The sequence below is a fragment of the Colletes gigas genome, unplaced genomic scaffold, assembly GCF_013123115.1.
Source record: "Colletes gigas isolate AHSC1104 unplaced genomic scaffold, ASM1312311v1 Colletes_gigas_Sc00080, whole genome shotgun sequence".
NCBI lineage: Eukaryota > Metazoa > Arthropoda > Insecta > Hymenoptera > Colletidae > Colletes > Colletes gigas.
The window spans coordinates 116,609-138,705 of NW_025106708.1; the positions used below are offsets into that span (position 1 = coordinate 116,609).

Consider the following 22,097-nt stretch of genomic DNA (forward strand, 5'->3'; position numbering starts at 1 on the left):
TCATAATTTCAACTACCACCCTTTAAGAAAAAAAAAGACAATATTCTACATGTACTATATTTAAAAAATAATTTCATCATTTTTCATCGCTTTATGCTAGACGAATTTAATCAGAAAATATTTGCAAGAAAACTGCAAATACGAACATTAATTGTATGTTCTAAAACTAACGATTGATATAGTTTTATTTTAAAAGAAGCAAAGCTGAAAACAAGAAACTAATAGCAATTTGTTTTTGAATAGTAAATAGATATGTCGATTGATTGTATAATATATTTGCTATTTGAATACCTAATTGCATACCTGCGGCTTGTTTTTAATTATGGAAACTGCGCGAATAGGAGAAGGAAAGTAAAACGCGGTGTCATAAATAATTTTGCAATTCAGTAAATGAACGAATGGGAATGGGAGTGTATGATTTTTCGAAAATACATATAAAATTTAAATACTAACTTACAGTATATATTTAAAAATAAATAAATATTCTTTTCCTTTTGGAAATTAGATGAAATTATTTTTTATTAATATTTTCAAAAATTCAATTATTCGACGCAAAATGTATTTTAACGATTTGAAACGACCATACGCCGAAACATGATAGTTTTCCACCGTAATATTTAAACCGTACTCATGACGAAACTGTGTACCTAATATGTTAGTTTTCGTAATGGAAGACTAATCGTGCTAATATTCGTAAGAAACGATGAAATGTGTTGTTTTACTTGGCACACTAAAATGCGTTGTTCTTCGTAAGAAAATTCTAATGCACCACCACTTTTCATAACGCAGATCGGTGTTTAGTGCCCTCGTAGAAATATATTTAAATAGTACATTGAAAAATTGTTAAGAAAAAATGTTTCCTTGGTCATCGGTTGAAATTTCGCGCAGTTACGATTCGATCGCAATTTCAAATATTATTTCCTGGTCAAACATGGAAATTAAAATTTAAACGTGCCGCTGCGATATAGTATTTATTTTAAAGTAACATTTTAACGGATTATGACCGTAATTCGACTGGATAGATTCACGTTGTTGCGTATAGTTTGTTATCGTTGACAAAGAATGTTGAAAAACATTTAAAAGTTCATTCGATCGGGGAAGAAACTGCGTTGAAAAATCGTATTTTACTTACTTCTGAGCCACTGCGATAAAATCGATCAACTGGTCGACCGGTCTTCTCCGAGTTTCGAGGCGTCGATCGCACGTTGTAAACACGCGAAGATTGTAAATGTCATAGAGCCAGCTCGTACTTTGGAAGAGCGCGGGAAAATATCGTAAATTATCGTTATTAAGAAAAGAAGAGCTTTTTCAGCGCAAGCGCATTTTCACAGATGCCGACTCGTTTGTCCGAGGAAGTAATGGAAAACAGCGTGAAACGTTCGATAAGGATACTCGTCGATTCGATGGTTGTTCTTCTTCGAGAAAAATTCGAAATTGGAAATCGACCAAGAACACGAACACTTTTACAGACAGTTTTCAAACACATCGACTTGCTCTCTCGACTAAATTCCAATCCAACTAAAGCACGACTCTTGACGATACTTGGAGCTTTAAAGCACCCTCGCAAGAATTTTGGAACGGTGAACGGCGGAATGTTTTAGTGTCTTGTTGCGACTTCTCGACACGAAAGATTTCGAAACGAAACTGTTGCCAGCTGGTAAAACGGTGATAAGTTTTAGTCAACGACGCGGAGAAGAATCTCTTCGCGTCGATTTCGATGATCGATAGAGGGTTGGATCACCTCGCGGTCACGCGACGTCGTTGGTATCGTTCGGTTGGTAGCTCGACGCGCGGTTCTTGTTTAAATCGTTACGTGTCGTACGTTGCCAGTCAACATTTAATGATTTAACCCGCGAGAGACGGTGCGTGGAAATGAAACGAGTGTCGGAGCATCGAAGCGCTAAAAGCTACCTGCCACCTCCCACTAACTATCACGGTAGTTGCTCGTCGACTATAAACGTTCCCGTACGTTTCCTAGTCTATTGATGACGACGACCGTGAAGGGGGATGCCCTCGTTACTTCGCTCGAGTCGCCGTTAAGGACACGCGATCCTTTAACACTTTAACGCCAGTGTTATTTCAATTGCACCAATAATATTATTATGATAATATAAACGTGTTACTGCGCGGGAGAACGCGATGGCGCACCTCGCATTCTGCCGTTCTACGTATAATCAGCGGAGCAACAAGTATGCTGCATAGCTTCTAAACAGGATTCGGTTTCTGTTTTCGCCCAAAACATATGGATTTCTTTCCTAAACTTTTTCCTACTTATAGATCCACTCTCAAATAATTTTTATTTTCTCCTCGAAAAATTAACAAGTTCGAGTTTTTCAAAATCTTTCCAAGGGGGGAACTTTTAACTGAAAATAGATATCGGCTTGCAATTTCTGGCAAAAAAAAAGAAAAAAAGAAAAAAAGAAAAAATAGAAACAAAAGAAATCAAGCTTTCAAAAAATATATGAATATTTTGTTAGAACATAATTTCAGCCAGAGATATTTAACCGTTGAGCGACGAATCGGGACTGATAATAAAATATTCGAAAAAGGGTTTCAACGGAAAGATACAACGAAACTTACAGAAGAACAAATTAACGATTCACGATTAAAAATATTTGTATCGCGATGATGAAAAATCAGTTGTCATAATAAATGTACAGGTGATTAAATTAAAACGGATTCGTTGACGGATACCCTAGACTGGTCGATATCGGAAATTAAGTCATATTTCCAAACATGACACAGGTGAATGTACACCTAAGGTAATATTGCGTGTTGAAAGATACGAATAGTAATTTACAGTAAATGAATTAATATAATTTTATGCTTGTTAAGGGGGTATTCTATTGTTAACAGCGTGTTTTTAGGTCCTGTTTGACAATTCTTTACACATATTCATTGACATTTGTGAAATATGTACAAACTTTTTCAATGTAGAATAATTATAATTAATAATTATTTTTTCGCGTTCTGGAACGTAGTTAAACAAAAAAAATGTCGTTTTATGGTTTCCATAATTTCAGCCATTCTACAGATATGAAATGAAAAATGAAAATACATTCTTAATTAGAATGAGTTTGACTATAGCAGTTATTAAAATAAAAATAAAATAAAGTCAATAATTACAAAAAAATGGGAACACTTTGAAATTGAATTATTAAAAGATTTTTGAAGATTGGATTTCCACAATCATGCACAAATCATGTTCTTCAAGAAAATGTAACAAACAATCGATTTTATCGAAGGTTTGCGATAGAACAGATAAATAATAGAGTAAAATAGCCCTTTAAGCGATGGAATGTCCGATCGAAGACCTCGTTGACTAAAATCATATTCTTTATAGATAGAAATTAAGAATATTACGTGAATTACCGCACGTCTTACCACACGAATCACCGCTTACGTAGACCATCTGGGACATTTTACTGGGACATTCTATATCGTAATGGCCGTATTACCAGTTGCCACTGCCGGCAGTCAGAAAATATAAATGGCGTAGTAATATCATAATCGTCCATGCTCAAAGTGCTAAATCGGCGTTTCTTACGAATCGCCGACTCTCTTCCTTTTGTTGGTCGCGTAGAAATGAATTACGTTTCTAACTCATTCTACGAGAGCCCGCGCTTGATTTATGATCTTGTAATTTCGATTATACGCGACGATTTAATAATTAATGAAGTCAATTAACGAGAGACGGAACGGTTTCTCGTAGATATATTTTATGCTACATTTGAAACCAATGAAATATTCATTCTTTATTATCTGCCATAATCCTCTGTTTGCACACAAAGATAATTGCAAAATGCTCGACAGAAGAAGCAAATCGTTCATTACTCGAAACTACAATACATGTACGCATGAGATAAATAAATGTGCTATAATTTAAACGGAATCGATGAAACTTTGATCGCGTCGTTATTGTTTCTATAATCGGCAACGATAAAAAAGAAAAAGAAATTTGCACGATCGTTGTAATCTTTTATTGCGAGTCGCTAAGACGTCCAAGTATTAAGACAGATACCCGGCAGCGGATTTGTCGTTACTTGACCTATTAATTTGCGAGACAAGAGACAAAGTGTGACCGACGATGGCGGGAAACTGAGATTCCTCGTGTAAGGTAATATGAAAAATGGAAATACACATATGACGACCTCGGCGTCACTGGAGCAAGGCTTATTCCATCTGTGCTCGAAGGACTGTGACAATTTCTACCACTATTTTTTCCTTCTAAACACTTAATGGTTGCCGTACAAACTTTATTAGTTACGATATTAATATACGTATAAAAAAAAAAACAATCTCACGGGAGAAAGATATAATTTGAACATACAAATCTATTGAAAAAGTGGTCAAACGTTTGCGTACACTTCTCTTAATCGAATCACCGGACAAATTGAACTTTCGTAGCAGAATTAAAGCATTAATATGGAGACTGAACTCGAAATAGAAAATAATGTACAAGTTAAAAGTTTACTAAATGACTTTTATTTAAAAAAGTTTACCGTTTCATTCGATTAAAAGTGGTTTCAACCAGTTACGTCGCGAAGACTCCGAGAATAATACGATGCTCTAGATCCGATGTCCACGCATGGCGATCCTGGATCTTTAATTACTTTGAATTCGCGCGGACCGCTTTGCTCGATGCGCGGAAAAATTATCGTCAATATACTGAGTGTGCCAGAACTTAACCGATTAATCTTACAGACACGTTTGCCAGGTCATTCCGAGCAAAAAAGAAACAACAAATTTTGACGAGTTTCGAACGAGTCCCTTCCCTATAAAATATTGTTTCCTATTTCCGATTCACACGCCATTATATTAGAAAAACAAAACACGATTTCTGCCAACGCTTTCATTCGGCAACAACAAAAAGAAGAAAAGAAAATCAAGCATAAAGGATCTTCAAAAATGAGTTCTCACATTTTCTTAAATTAAAGATGTGTTCTAATGGATACTAACATTATCTATCTTATAATTTTAATGCAAATCCAATATTAGAAAATAAAAATAAATTTCTGTAGATTTTATGTACAAATATATCAAGAATTACAATAATTTCAAAGATGTGATTAGAACGTCGTCTTGGGGTATAACAGGGTGTTCGGCCACCCCTGGGAAAAATTTTAATGGGGATTCTAGAGGGCAAAATAAGACGAAAATCAAGAATATCAATTTCTTGACAGAGGCTTCGTTAAAAAGTTATTAAAAAAATTAAATTAAAAAATTTCACATCATTCTAAAAATATTACTTTCGATTGTGGAGGTCAATTGCAATCATTTTTGGTCATTACATATACCCCTGAAATCCTACTCATTTTCAAGAAAAAAATTCCTTAGCAAAATTCTAATGTGAGGCTAGAAATGCTTCCCTGTTTCATGCGAATCTTTAAAACATCGTAACTGCTGAACGGATTGAACGATTTTAATATTTCAAACGGCAAACTACGCATATTTTGGTAAAGAATGTATAGAAATTCTAAAAAATATCCGAAAAGTTGATCCTTAATGCCGGAAAATGAGAAAAACAGCCATAACTCCTGCAAAAGTGAATATATTTCAATGAAATTTTGTTCTGAAGTAGAGCTCATAGGCACTAGACAACTTTTCTGAAGGGTGTCAAACAAAATTACTAAAAATCGAAAACGAATTTTTAAGAAAAATCGAGGTGCCGAAATTTTTCGACAAAATAAAAAATTTCAAATCGTTTTGAAAAAATTATTTTCATTTGCGGGGGTCAATTACAATCATTTTTTGTGAATACATACATATACCTCCGAAATCCTACACATTTTCGAGAAAAAAACTCAGTACGGGCGGAACTCTAAACGTTAATAACTTCTTAACGAAGCCTCCATCAACAAATTGGTATTGTTGATTTTCGTCTTATTTTAGCCTTTAGAATCTCTGATTAAAATTTTTTCCATGGGTGGACGAACACCCTGTATAAAGTTTGGCAATATCATCATTAGATATTCCGTAAATGCGAAAGAGTACTGTAGAAAAACGTACGTTAAATGAAAATACCGTCGCGTCATTGCAACACACATAATGTGTATAACATTTTTTGTTCGGTTATCTCTGAGAACATTCTGTACAATCATCTGCGATCCGAACAACATGTTTGTATTAACGAACGTTCTCCAATGTTAAGTTATACAACACAACGTTCCTGAATGCGACGATCGACACGATTCTTGACGCGCTAATAAAACATTTAAACGTTGTAAAAATTGTATTTCCCGCTCCGTTTGAACGATTCAGTTATAGTTTTTGCTCGGTACATCGATGAAAGGTTTAAGAATGTAACGAAACAATAGGCCGCGGGGCGGCCAGCATTAAACTCTTCAATTCGCGATAGCTCAATTACGCTGCTCGTAACAAGCAACGCGGAACGATGGATACGACAAGCAATTGCCTCAGTTTCGCAAACGAAAGACGAGCGAGTGTTTGTTCATTTCTGCCTCCAAGCGTTACAACAAGGTAATAAAAAGACAAACTGTGAACAGCATCAAGGTCTTTAATTCGTGAAGACATCGGTTACATATGTAATAAAATAGAACATAAAAGATAATGCACAATTGCCTTCTCGGCGTTCATAAAGGCGTCTTTGCAACCTTCGATCGACAATTCTGAATTGATCTGGCAAGCAAGAACAGCGTCTGTCCTCTTTCGCCGTCATCCCTTAAAACAACGTATTAAAATGAAAAACAGAGGTAAACGCCGAAAAATCCTTTGGTAAGGGGCAATTTCTCTATATCATTCGCAGAAAAAAATGGGAGAGAATGTCAGATTTCAACTATACGTATAGACACGGTTACAAATATATTTGGATATTCTCGTACGTAAATTACAAGAAACTTTATAGAAAGATAGAATAAACGACAACGTATCCGTTCGTTTGTAAAATATTCGAATAATCGTCGTAAGAATATTAGCGGTTTCGACGTGAACCGCGAATAAACTAAATAAAGTCGTAGATATTTTTTTCTCAAACACGATAACAAGAAGTGAAACTGGATAAATTCGCGATGATTCGCGGCCAGAATTATTTACAAGAATATGTATATTGTACGAATAGTTTCTCTCGAATTCGAAAGTTGTTGCTCTTTGCGCGCGATAAGAAGAAAAATCAACTGCTCGGTAGTAAGAATTCCAGCGAAATCGACGATAAAAATACTATATGTATATACAGCGGCGTGATTCGTGGACTCGTGACACCTACGAAACCATATTTCTTAAAAAAGAAACACAGGCGCGTAAAAATAAGACGTAAACTTCGAATAAAGTTTTGTCTCCATTAATCGAATAGATCCGTTGGAATTGCATTCGCAAACGTTTCCCTGTGTTACGTCTGCAACCCCGAGTTGCGTTACGACAGAATGTCGTGGATCGTTCTCGTTCAAGCGCGATCGAAACACGGGAAAGAATAGAATCGAGCAAAACAGAGGATAATATACAAGTACGATATAACAAGTTATCAGATATTATACTATAAACTAAGTACGTAAAGAAAAGCATGTATGCGACTTACGGTGTGCGGCTTGCCAAGTCCTGAGAAGTTGCCCGAATTGGGGAACAACCGAGGAGCAACGGGTGAGCGCAAACCTTATATAGGGGAGGCCACGAGGCACCAATAACCCCCCACTCTTAGCTTTGTAAAACCCACACGTAGGCACTTGTGCATCTGTCCGTACAGCAGATCGACGTAGAACCGACGCGAATGTGCAACGGGGGACCCTCGAAACCGAGAAACAATCGTTTCGTCGACGATCTGCGTATCGTTATTGGGCTCAGAGTTTCTTCTGGTATTCCGGTTTCTTCATTGAGCAACACAACCACGTGTTTCCGATGCGAACGTCAGCACATGGGACCACAGAATTTCGCGATTCAGAATTATGCAACGACGTCGCGCGAACGATATCGAGAGAGTCGAGTCGGTTGTTGGACGCCGACTAGATAACATTTCGTTTTATTGAACACAATACTATTTTTCTCAATATTCAAATTAATATCTTTCTACGATAAGAGGTCCCATTTAATCAAACTATATGCATTTCACTTTAGGTATTTACTTATTTACCATAGACATATTCATGTTTTGTAGAAGAATATACTTCCTTAAAACATGTTTCGCGCGTAAAAAGAATTTCTTCGATTACAAATAAAATGTCGACGTTTAATATTGTTTAATAGATGGTTCTATTGTTTTCCTCCTTCGTTTAATTTTCAAGAATCGTTAACAAATTACTAATATTTATCTCACTTAAAGGTTTTTAGAAATAGAACCTTCCACGCAGAGGACGATTTGTATATCGTACTTTATAGACTGTAAATTGATGTCTTATAATAATGATCTATGTCACGAACCTAGTTAAAATTAAACGAAAATACATCGCCAATTAGACGGCAGGAGCATCAATCGTGTAAATTTATCAAGTTTAAAGAGGTGTGTCGACACATGTCAGTGGAAACGTGATAATAGGGAGAGTGTTTGCAGAAAATCTTAAGGCGGCTTAACCAGCGCCAAAGTGGAACCAGAGTTTTGCTCGCACGTTGTGCAATTGCGCGCCAATAACCTAGGAAATCCCTCACACACAACAACAACAAAAAAATACCAATAAATTCAATGTTTATGATATCCATTATTTCGTTTCGGCTATGAAACGCTTCTGTATCTTCGCGTTTATCTTTTCCATTCGTGCGTGAAAGAAACCGCGCGAGCAACGTTAATTGGACCATTTAATTTCGTCGCTTCGATTGTCAAATAATTTTAAAAAATTCCTTGTGGCATAATCTAACAGTCCGTTTGCACGATGCGATCATATTAATCGAACTACTAGAGTAACTGTAGTTCTGAGAAATTTTTTTCATTTAAGATTAAAATGCATCGAAATCAGCAATTAAATGGTAAAAATATATTTTCAAACTTTCCGTAGCTCTCCTCTATTCCTCTAAAATCCTGTAATATGTATGTATGTAACATTGTTTCCACGTGTTCGTGTGTAAAAAATTTCTTCCGTTAAGTGCTTTTATTGTTGGATATTGAGGAAATTGATGGAATAGTATGTATGTTTACTTGGAATAGAATCGGTACACTAAATTTGACTTGTTCGCGACCGTAGAGAAGAATGACGTCAGCGTGTGTCAGTAATGCAACGCTAATACGATAGTAAAATTTCTTCAATTTATGGTTATTTTTCAGCGATTTAAAAATTTACATTCACAACATTACGAGTGATTAAGAGAAACCACTGAATGTTATCATTTGCGATTGATACGATCTCCAGTTTTTATCTTATTGTGCGTTACAGCTAAAACTGAGTCATTCTTTTGTAAATCACTATACCATGCAAATCTACTTTGAATGCATAGACCGTATAATTGATTGTACACACCGTCTTTAAAAGTCGATTTCAAAAATACTGCGCCTGCACGAATATAGGAAATTCCAGGCTTACACATTGGGTACATACAATTTTTTCTCGTTTGTACGTTTCCCGGTTGAAGCCACAAGGTCACCTCGGTTCTAATTAACACTGAAAAGACCTGCTACTCGCCTAAACCACCGCTAATTAGTAGTTTGACTATAGAAAACAAAGAAATTTATACTATAAGAAGAGGGTTAAATTTCTTTTTACGGTAGTATTCTACCTTATTGCTTTCTTACCATGAACGAAAGTATGTGCTATTTTGTTGTTATTTAGATTAAATCAAGTCCCCTTTAGTTTTCTATCGGCTACAATTACGTATAATATTCTTTAAGAGTATAGGAAACGCTACTCTAGCATACATGACTACGCCATGTCTAAGTACTATGCAAGATTGTAAAACTCGACATCGTATTTGTAATTTTATTAGTTTCGCGACAACCTGTTTAATATAGGTATATTTCCTTCAACGACGTCGACTGTTCGTATGATTACCTATACTTTTCTGCATCCTCGCATTGTTATCGAGAAGAACCTTTGCGGACGAATTAAATTGTATGTAGTGTGTATCCAGACGCCTCGAGATACGCGCGTATTCCAACGCTCCGCATTAATATACGCAATGATATACGACTGTCATGTAATCGATTGTCTTGCCGCACAATAATTGTCTCGATTCGCCTCTGTTTTGCTCGTTACCATGGCTTTTGGAATTCTCCTCTCGGTAAAACGATTCAACGTTACATTAAACCGCCGTGCCGCTTTTTCTTTCATCTCGATTTTATTTCAATCCAGCCAACTACAAATGGTCCCAAAAGGCTACCTTACGTATCAAGCGAATTTTGAATATTTATTTGTGTATTTTATTATAACGTACAGGAATTTTCAAATAAATTATGATATATTAGAACAAAAAATATAAGTGATAAAGAAATATAAATAATTATTTAGAATGTATAGAATACGATATTACAACTGAATACAACTATATAGATTACAACTAAAACTAGAATAAAATAAAACAAATCAACAACGTGACTATGCAGTAATGAGAGCGAGAGAGCGAAACCTCAATTCTTGCACCGAATATCGAATTGATTGCAAATTATTCACTGGCAATATCCCGTCGAGTGATCTAATAACTTGCCACGTCCGCCCGTACCTCTCGATTATCCGCTGGGTCCCTGCCGATTCAGCTTCCTGCAATACCGACCGAACCGATTGATCCTTGCTGTATTCGTGATACTCGAAATGTTTCGAATATTCGTACGAGTAGGTATTGGAATAGCTCTGATTAGCGTCCCGGAAACACGAGAACGAACACGCGACATCCAACGCTTTCACGCGTCTCGATACATCATTTTGCATTCGTAGATGCACGCGTTCGTTCTAACAAATACATACGCATGAAAGCAATACGAATCACGCTCGTGCACTGTTTTGCGCGTTTGCTATAGCGTGCTCTGCTTGTACGTAGTGACTCATCGAGTGTACTGACGTCACCAACATGCTCGGAGGGGCAATCAACCGGCAAGCAGCATAAAAATATTGCGGATCACGCGTCGCGTAGTGCACGGTTATACAGTTGCGTGGGTGGATGCTTGAAGCTGAATGGAGGTCGGATAAACACACGATCTAGTCAAGCTCCGGTACAACAATGTTTTTTTACATTTTGCTCTGACAACTCTATTTCGTAACAAATAATTACTAACATTTATTAAATAATCTTAATAATGTTGTGTTCAGTCTTACTTTAATCAGAAAAATGTCACAAACACGAGAGTGAAACAGCCAAACGATGAAGGTCGACAGTCCTAATCTAATTCAACAACTGTACGATACAACTATAATCGATGAAATATTAGTGAATATAGTATTTATAACCATCAAGGAGCTAATTATAATATGAAATTCCAAAGAAATTCGTTCTTCAATAGTTGTACATATGATGAATATTATTTAAAAATTTAAGTTAAGCCATGGTATTGCACGGAGTTCACGAAATGTGTGCGATTCGCAAACTGTTAATTGATGTTACAAAAAGTTTCAACGTTACGAAGATTATTCCAAAAGTTTCGAAAATGACAAGAGCAAATACGAGAACAAAATACAATTTAATAAATTATCTATTTATACTCGTAGCTAAATCTTTAAATAGTAATTTACACAGAACGATGATTGATTAAAATTGTAAACTACACCATAATTAAATATCAAAACCAAGTATTTTCCACGATTCTTGCATTTTATAACCCGAAAATTTAACGTACGACGAATATTTCTCTGTGTCTTGTATCATTAAGATTGTAGCAAATTTAAATTGTACCAAGCAGATTAAAAATCAAACATGGATGGTAATATATGGAATTTAAATTGCTACGATTAACTTTATCATTCACTGTGACATATAATATTTAACTATCTAATATTTTATATTCTTAATTTAGAGAAATTTTTGGATCATTATTTACGTCTCGAAAAGACAAGTTTAAGACGCCTCCCCTGAAAAATGTATATTGTTTGATTTACGTCACTCTTATCGAGAATGAGTGATGTAAGAATTGTGCGATTTATAAGCAGGAGTCAACTGTTTTGTAAACAAAATGAATAGAATAAAGAAAAAGCGTAATGGGGAATATTTTCATGGCGCGAGTAATACCTTAGATAAAAGTACTATGATATAAAATAATTATAATAAATAACTGTATTTAAAAAAAAGAAAAACAAGTCACAACACGACAAGAATAATATAGGAAAGTTTCTCGTTTAGAAGATTTTAATGTCTGTGTCTTATTCGAATACAAGTAGAGGTAATTTACTGGAGTCAGCTATATAAATCAATATGCTCCACTCATAGAATCCAGTTACGCAGAAAATTTTAAGTAAATCAATTGTGTACGCCTCCAACAATAAATCTGCCCGTTAATGAACCTAACAGGATTTGGAAATCAGATTGTAAATCTTGAACTTGTTGATGCGCCAGATATCCGCTGTATTTTCAGCATTGTATACATTTATTTCGTTGAATTAATTTTCCACGTCTACATCTAATTTTCATTTGTTATTTGCACAAATCAAACTTTCGTTTTGCTTTTGCAACGTTCATCGCTCGAAAAGACATTAACCCCGATATTATACTTTCAAGATCTCTTAATAATTTCCACGATAGACTTTCTATAATAACAAATGAAAACTTCTCTCTATCTTACGACATATACATATGTAATTATACAACAAGGCAGAAGTCGTTGTTTTTCGTAAAACACAAAATCGGTGGGCACAGCTCCTTTCGTGAAATAAATAAATATGCTCTGCTCTTTCTCCGACAACAAAACGGACGATAAACAGTTAACAACAATAATTTCATTTCGATCGATCCTCAAATAGTAAAGCTGTGTCTTAAAGCGAAACGTTATGTATTTTGTTTACATAATTCCCCGGGAAGTTGTCAGTAGCAACGTTATTAAAGTTATCAAAGGAACGTCGCAATCTGATTCCGCTCTTTTTATGTATGTCACCACGTAATGCGTAATAATAACGTGTTGCTATCTGACTTGTGACGGTTTTCTCGGAACGAGAAAGAAGAATGTATGATATTTTTAGACTGTCGTGCCAAAATGTTTTTGTGGAATGATATTTTCGAACAGCTACTATAATCATTATTCTACCTCTACGAGAAATTATACGTATAAAATTCGAAAATTCCTTATGTTTCCGAATAACAATACGCAAAAATTCTGTTCGTACAGTCGTGGAAAAGATGATGCAAAATCGAAGAATTAAGACCGAAAGCTTTGGGAAGAGCAAAACAAGGAAGGAGGGTGAGGAAGAGGCAAGAATGAAAAATGGGTGAAAATGAAAAAGGATGGGGCTAAACGAGAGAAGGATAGATAGAGCAATGCTGGAGAAAATTAGAGAAAATAACAGTGGTTTATCGAAGGGACTGAAAAGAAAATAGAATAAAGAGGCAAAGAGAAAAAAATAAAAGCATCAAAATATAACAAAACATGTGAAATAATATAGACAGAACAAGAGCCAAGGTATTTGGGTAGAGGATTCGAATCAAAATTAAAAAGTTATTAGGTAAATGCAGATGTGGAAATGGAATAAAAGTAACTGAATATTGGAAGGATAGGCCAGAAAAGAAAAAATATTTAAAGCATACAATTAGAGATTGTAGGAAGACATAGAAATAGTATTGAATGACCAAACACAAAGATTAGGAACGAAAGAATTGGAAATATACAAATTTAAGACTGCAAAGGAAGGTATAATGAGTAAAGAATGTATACGTATTATCTAAGGCTTAAAGTTGCTAGCTTGAACATTAGTTTTGTTATGTTGGCATTATATTACTCATATAAAGTTTATAGTTTATATAGAGTTAATGTACTTAAAATTTTAGTTAAAAATATACCATGCTGCTGATAGCTGCAGTTGAATATACATATATAATTGTGTAATAATACGTGTAACAGGTATAATTATTTTAATTCCTATCACATTTCACTTAGTAAGATAGCAATTTTTTCTAAATATTAAATGTTAATTTATACGATGCACCAAAAAATATCAAACAGTATTACCGGAAGTTTATCCAAACCCGAAGGGGAAGTACTACACATATACATATAAATAAAACTAAGTGATAGAAGAATAAATTTTTATTTCATGAATTATCACCTTATTGTTCATTTCTCAAGTTATCCTCAATCCACTAAGATTAGATCATGGATTGTACCATATTTGTTGTACTTGTGAAATACTTTTTTTTATTTCCAATGATTGAAATATTATATGTGTATCAGTTTTTAATTTCTTTAAATTTCATTGCAATGTTGCGAGCATTGGAGACGGTACATATTGCCGAGACGATAATTAAATTGCGATTTCAAATTCACAGGTGTAAGCGACATTCCAACGGTGGGCAGGCACGTTTTTATCGCTACACCACAACGTAAATCAAATTCATACGATGGAAAATTGCGTCGTATCGATCAAAACGCGTGAAAGAACATGCCCCGCATTCGAGTTACAGAATGGGTTACATGATCGTTAATTTCAGCTTATTAACCTCATTATATAATATTTATGCGTATGATCTGTGTAAAAGGAACTGATTTATTTAATTTTTATATCGTATCATCCAAGTGTTAAGAACGTGATAAATTTGTATACAGGGTGTTCGGCCACCCTTGGGAAAAATTTTAATGGGAGATTATAGGGGCCAGAATAAGACGAAAATCAAGAATATCAATTTATTGATGAAGGCTTCGTTGAAAAGTTATTAAAAAATTTCAAAACATTCACGGAAAATTTATTTTCGGTCGCGGGGGTCAATTACAATCATTTTTAATGAATAGACATACCCTTGAAATCCTACGCACTTTCGAGAAAAAAATTCCTAATCAAAAATGTAATTTATGGCCAGAAATGATTAGCCGAAATTTCATGCGAATCTTTGAAACATCATAACTCCTACATGGATTGGAGGATTTTAATTTTTCAAAATGCAATCAAAGCGTATTTTGGTGAAGAATATGTAGAAATTTAAAAAATATTCTAAAAGTTGCTCCTTCACCTCGTAAAGTGAGAAAAACCCCATAAAAATGGTCCAGTTTTCAAACTGCCATAACTCCGACAATATGTAGTGAATATATTTCAATGAAACTTTTTTCTGAAATAGGGCTCATGGGTATCTATAAAATAGTATTAGACAACTTTTATGTAGGGCGTCAAACAAAATTATTAAAAATCAAAACTAAATTTTTTAGAAAAATCGACAAGGGGGTTGCAGTAGGTGCCTAAAGTCGGTGAAAAAAAATATCGAAACGTTCTAAAAAAATTATTTTCAGTTGCGAGGGTCACTTATAATGAGTTTTGGTGAATATATTGTACCTCCGAAATCCTACGCACTGTTGAGAAAAAAATTCAAGTTGGTGGACAAATTTTTCGTCGATATTAAAAAATTTCAAATCGTTCTAGAAAAGTTATTTTCAGCTGCAGGGGTCAATTACTATCACAACATTTTTGGTGAATAGACACACCCCCGTAATTCTGCGCATTTTCGAGACAAAAATTCAGTACCGGCGGAACTTTAAACATTAATAACTTTTTAACGAAGCCTCCATCAACAAATTGATATTCTTGATTTTCGTTCTATTTTGGCCTCTAGAATCTCCCATTACAATTTTTGCCAGAATAATGCCAAAATGGCATTAAAAATGGCGAGTATTGCCAGGTATTTAGCATACAAAAAAAAAAAGAGGATCTTTCTTTGCTTCAACGCACTGTGCGGCTACAAGCTGAACAAGTATCAAAACTGCTACTTCAAACACGATTACATCTATCCTGATTGCTCGTACGTGTCACGAACAGCTGTATGATCTATTTCCGGTCGAAATCATACTACGTTTATTAGCGGACTCTGTAAGCTGATTTGACGACGAATATCGTTTTATCTCCTGCGATCTGTTGAATATTTACGAGATTTAGAAAGCACGAGTACTGATTAACATAATTTCTTCTTTAATATTTAATAAAAATTCTCTACCTTATAATTACCATTATGTAATAAGTTAACGAATTTTGCTAGCAACAGGTATTATAAAAAATATAATATCACGCCGAGTAGCTATTAGAAACAATATTATGAGAACAAAGAAAGTTCGATAGAATATAACTTCTACTTTCGAACCGGGAACTCGGTTAACGTTCTTCCGATCAGCTTCCATCGATAAAAAAAACGTTACACTAAACGATAATTTCGCCAAACTAACCGTATTTTCTCGAATCTTACCTTCATCGCCACAGACATCACCGAAAACTCGTTAGTAAATTGTCCAAGATGCGAAATTTTCACAAAATACCGATAAAGTGGGCACAAAGTAAACATACTAACCTAATCATAATATCTCGCCCCCAAAGGATTCCGAACCGGCAGAAGCTCATTCAGCGGAGAGCGCACGCTACCTTCTAATACACTTCCAGCAGCACTGTTATTTTTTTCTATTTTCTGTCTCTCTCAGTTATAAACGAAACGTACGACTTAGCAAGACGTTGATAGAGAGATAACTAAATCACTACGAAGGGGTCAGTTCGCGGCGAGTACATCTGTCAATCTGTTGGTACTACATTCTGCCATCTCAGGGACGACGCACGGAACCGCAAAATCAGCCAGACGAGCCCCCTCCCGCCCCCTTCCACTTCTTCTCCACCCGGCAATGCTAGAAAAAAGTTATTCTCTCGCGCGAAGGGGGATAATAGGCAACCATTGACAACTTCACGGAAGTAATAAAACTCACGGTTAAGGATAACTACCGAAGTGCACGGTTGTCAGTCTCTAAAGAAAATGTTCAACCGATGAACGTGTCGTGGGCCCTGCTTGTCGATCGTGCCCTGATTAAATTTTCCTCTCTATACGGCAGGTTATCTACTGTATAAAACATGCTAACAATACGTAGACTTCAAAATTATTTTTTTCATGCAAAATAATTAATTTCATAAGATATAATACAAGTCGCGTTCCCACAGCTTGTCTCCGTTTCTCGTTTCTCGTCTGCAAAAAAAAATTACAAATAGCTTAACACCAATGGAACATGGCGAATTACAAGGGAAACGTTGCAAGCTAAAAAGATTTGAAATACAGTTAAAGTAACTGTTCAGTGCGTTTATGTATTACAATATGAAAGAATAATATGGAAACGATAAACAAAAATATTCTTCTTCAAAAATCGGAAAAATATAATTTTCTCGTAAAATTACATTTTAGACTGTAAAACTGCATAGACTCGCTATTAATTTTAATTACTTTTCATTCAGTATTTCTTTGTTTTTTCTACATGTTTGTTTCTTATTACATGAAATAGCTGATCAGGGACGACACTATTAATTAAGTTATTTAGAGTTTTGTTTGGGATATCTGTCCAAAAAGATTCTATTTATTTTTTAACGATGTTGTTAACTATTAATTTCTCCTCACCATAAACTTGCACTTGAAATCACATTTTTATAGAGAAAGCTATTTGGATACGTGCATTATCCAGCTCGAAAATAGTCTTGCCCTCTTCTATTAACGTTATATGTAGAAGGCAACAAACACTTGATTAAGGGACGAGGGAGGAATCACGATCGCTGAAACGCCTTAAACTGTTTTCGTAGTTCCTTATATGTGCAGGGTGTTCGGTCACCCCTGGGAAAAATTTTAATGGGAGATTCTAGAGGACAAAATAAGACGAAAATCAAGAATATTAATTTGTTGATGGAGGCTTCGTTAAGAAGTTATTCACGTTTAAAGTTCCGCCCGAATTGAATTTTTTTCTAGACAATGGGTAGGATTTCGGGAGTAGGTCTATTCACAAAAAATTATTGCAATTGACTCCCACAATCGAAAATAATTTTTCCAGAATAATTTGAAATCTTTTTTTCGCCGAAAAACTTAGGCCCTGTCAAGTTTTCTTAAAAATTTGTTTTTCATTTTTAATAAATTTGTTTGACGCTCTACAGAAAAGTTGTCTAATACTATTTTATAGATACCCATGAGCTCTACTTCAGAAAAAAGTTTCATTGAAATATATTCAATATTGTCGGAGTTCTGGCTGTTTGAAAATTAGACCATTTTTATGGGGTTTTCCTCACTTTACGGCGTCAAGGAACAACTTTTTCCGTATTGTTAAAATTTCTACATATTCTCCACCAAAATATGCGTCGTTTGCCGTTTGAAACATTAAAATCATCCAATCCGTTCAGGAGTTATGATGTTTTAATTATACACATGAAATTTCGGGGAAGCATTTCTGGCCTGGAAAATAGATTTTCAGTAAAGAATTTTTTTCTCGAAAGTGCGTAGGATTTCGGGGTATCTCTATTCCCCAGAAATGCTTGTAATCGAGCCCTATAACTAAATATAATTCTTTTAGTATGATTTGAAATTTTTTAATTTCGCCTAAAAATTCCAGTACTTACTCGAATTTATTTCTCGAAAGTGGGTAGGATTTCAGGGGTATGTGTATTCACCAGAAATGATTGTAAAATGAGCCCTGCAACCAAAACTAATTTTTTCAGAATGATTTGAAATCTTTTAATAACTTTTTGATGCAGCCTCCTCAGTCAAGGAATTAATATTCTTGATTTTCGTCTTATTTTGTCCTCTAGAATCTCCCATTAAAATTTTTCCTAGAGGTGGCCGAACACCCTGTATACAGTACCTTCACTCAAATTCCTGTTACTCTGTTCGCAAAATATGTATGTCTCTACGATTATTTTGTTCGCTATATGTATAACACACTTTATGAATTTTTTAAATTGTAGAGTACTTTTTTTATTTTGTAAAATGAATTGTCAATAATTATCATTTTTACGATCCAATTAGTTTGTTCGATTGAATCCGTTGAAAAGGAACGCGTGAAATTACAATCGAGGATTCAATTAGCGGACCGTACGCGAAACAATTGCAACGATGATTTCATTTTCCCGGGTGTAGAAGTTGTGTAATTACGAGCAGTAATTTTAAATAATCGTTCAACGTCGTACGCATACCGGATGGAAAAACGATTCTATGTTACCGTTTATATTACCAAGTTAAAAAAGAAAAAGAGAGATCACCAAAAGGTCCGGTCTCTGTACCCCTGTACCCTGCTCGAGTTAAATTACTATAGAAGACTTTATCCACTTTAGGCACTGGCCGTCAAGCAATCATCCTATTGCCGTACCATAGTATCATGAATGACGGTAAGAAAAGCTACCGAGAGCCGGTTACCACGAGTTCCCCTGAAATACTATGTGCCGCTCACTCTGTTGTATTCCCACGGTCCACTTCGCGGAGCGAAAACAATACGAAGCGATATTTTCAATCGACCCGACGCGACGATAAAACAAGTATCATGGTCGTCTCGACTAACGTCGTGACAGTTGATACGGTTCTTTGTTTTGCTGAACGATTTAACGAGACGAAGAAAGATAGAGAATTAATTGTTACCAATCTATGGTAATGCGAGTACTGGTAGATTATCAAAAGAGACGAACGATATGCGCGACCCCATAGTACGAAACGGTAACGATAAACACCGTACAGGTTGGTTAAACTGTGTACATTGTTTCATCGTACGCGAGGCTGTACACACAGTGAACAGTATCTCGCGTAGAACACAGGAATGCGATAGACTTGCGTTGATTGAATTTTTTTTTAACGCAAGTATCAAATAATATGTCGCGTTAAACGTTCGCGATCAACGAAGCTTCTTATTGCGTCTCTCGCCACTTTAAGAAGCAACTGTGAGATAATGACCCAATTAGATGTCATTTACACGTGAGTCATATTGCCAATTTATCCATGTCCGGCTGCTAGGCTTTAATGCCTTACATGTATAGTTTATCCGTGTTTGGTATAGAAAGGTAAACCGTCTCGAATAGCGTGCACCTGCGAATTCTATTTTCACTCGAAACTATTCAATCGACGTACAGCTATTGCGAACATATCTAATCTCTATACGAGTTCTCGTTTAATGCGAAAATTACGAACATTCGTGGATTAGAGTTAATCATTGGCGAATACATGTATTCGGATAAGGTTTCTATGCAAATATATGTATTTTCGGTTCAGTCGAGACCAAATAAAATACAGGGTGTTCGACCACCCTGGGAAAAATTTTAATGGGAGATTCTAGAGGCCAAAAGAATATTAATCAAGAATACTAATTTGTTAATGGAGGCTTCGTTAAAAAGTTATTAACGTTAAAATTCCGCCCGTATTGAATTTTTTTCTAGAAAATGGGCAGGATTTCGGGGGTAGATCTATTCACCAAAAATGATTGTAATTGTCCCCTGTAATCGAAAATAATTTTTCTAAAACGATTTGAAAGTTTTCGATTTTGCCAAAAAATTTGTCCACTTACTGAATTTTTTTCTCGAAAATGATTACAATTTCGGAAGTATGTTTATTCACCAAAAATCATTGCAATTGGCCTCTGCAATCGAAAATAAGTTTACCAGAACAATTTGAAATTTTTTTTTGCCGAAAAATTTAGGCACCTACCTACCTCCCCCCCCCCTGTCGATTTTTCTAAAAATTTAGTTTTGATTTTTAATAATTTTGTTTGACGCCCTACAGAAAAGTTGTCTAATACTATTTTATAGATACCCATGAGCCCTACTTCAGAAAAAAGTTTCATTGAAATATATTCACTATTGTCGGAGATATGGCATTTTGAAAACTGGACCATTTTTATGGGGTTTTTCTCACTTTACGAGGTGAAGGAACAACTTTTTCAATATTGTTAGAATTTCTACATATTCTTCACCAAAAAATGCGTTGATTGCTTTTTGAAAAATTAAAATCCTCCAATTTGTTCAGAAGTTATGACGTTTTAAAAATACGCACGAAATTTCGGAGAGACATTTCTGGCCTGAAAAATTATATTTTCGGTAAGAAATTTTTTTCTCGAAAATGCGTAGGATTTCGCAGGTATGTGTAATGACCAAAAATGATTGTAATCGACCCCTGTAACCGAAAATAATTTTTTTAGAATGATTTATAATGTTTTAATTTAATTTTTTAATAACTTTTTATCGAAGCCTCAGTCGAGAAATTAATATTCTTGATATTAGTCTTATTTTGGCCTCTAGAGTCTTCCATTAAAATTTTTCCCAGGGGTGGCCGAACATCCTGTATATCGCAGGTACACGTTCCTTTCCTTATTTATGTTTTTCAATGTCTCTTAAGGTAAACGATCCAATTACTGTCGCTCTAACCTATTCCACTTAATATATCAAATAAATTCTGAAATATTATACATGAAAATATCCAACGAAATTGTACGCTTTTACTGTCACCAGTGATACCACCGTGCATGGAACGTGCATAACCTATAATTCGACTTACCGTTTCATTTGAGATTTTCAATAAATGCTGATATCATTTATAATTCATAACTCTGTTTTTTCATATTGTGTAATATGAGGGTTGATCAAAAAGTAATTTTATTATTAATATTAATATTATCTTGTACATTGATCAGAGTAAAAGGAAAAACGAATCTTGAAATTTTACGATAACCTGTATTCTTTGTTTCTGTGATGTTTATCAAAGGAAATTGACAATATAGAAAAAAGTGAAATTCGAGGGTTTATTAAAATAGACCAGCCGAATCGAGAAAGTTCCATAGAATGAACTCAGATGTATCTAAGTCGTCACGACAAAGACAACATGATTGATAATTGCCGACGCAACGTCTAGCGGCATCTCATTGCCGCGAGGGGGCGCAAAACTAATTCGTCGCCGCCTGACATCGGAGCTCTCGTTTTCTTAGCCACCTAGTATACACATCCGGTCGGCCGGCACTCTGCAACTTTCCTACTTCATTCATTGACGCATTCTGTGGCCTTTGAAGGTTGCACGGGCAGAAAGGAGCGGGCACAGTCGCGCGCCGGCGATCAGAGTCAGCCGGCGTGCACACTGACCAGTTTCAACATAATAATTCCTCCATGGAAATATACCGTGGTTCCATTGCATTTTGCACCATCGCATATAGGAATCGCAATTGTTACGTGTATACAGGGTGTTCGGCCACCCCTGCGAAAAATTTTAATGGGAGATTCTCGAGGCCAAAATAAGACGAAAATCAAGAATACTAATTTGTTGATGGAGGATTCGTTAAAAAGTTATTAACGTTT

At 35.2% G+C, this 22,097-nt stretch overlaps 1 protein-coding gene across 4 annotated transcripts in view; it reads right to left on the minus strand.

Annotated features, from left to right (window-relative positions):
- Positions 1-16,540, minus strand: part of LOC122403857 (synaptic vesicle glycoprotein 2B) — a 39,016-nt gene extending 22,476 nt beyond the window's left edge. Inside the window, exons 1-2 of one of the 4 annotated variants that reach the window (XM_043407631.1) lie at positions 1,393-1,893; positions 1,133-1,249 (exon numbers count right to left, since the gene is read on the minus strand). The gene's annotated coding sequence lies outside the window, so the exon portion shown is untranslated. Of the gene's footprint in view, positions 1-1,132; positions 1,894-7,531; positions 7,591-16,329 lie in introns of those variants that run through there. The other 3 variants (XM_043407632.1, XM_043407630.1, XM_043407629.1) reach the window with 3 other exon arrangements.
- Between the last annotated feature and the right edge of the window lie 5,557 nt (positions 16,541-22,097).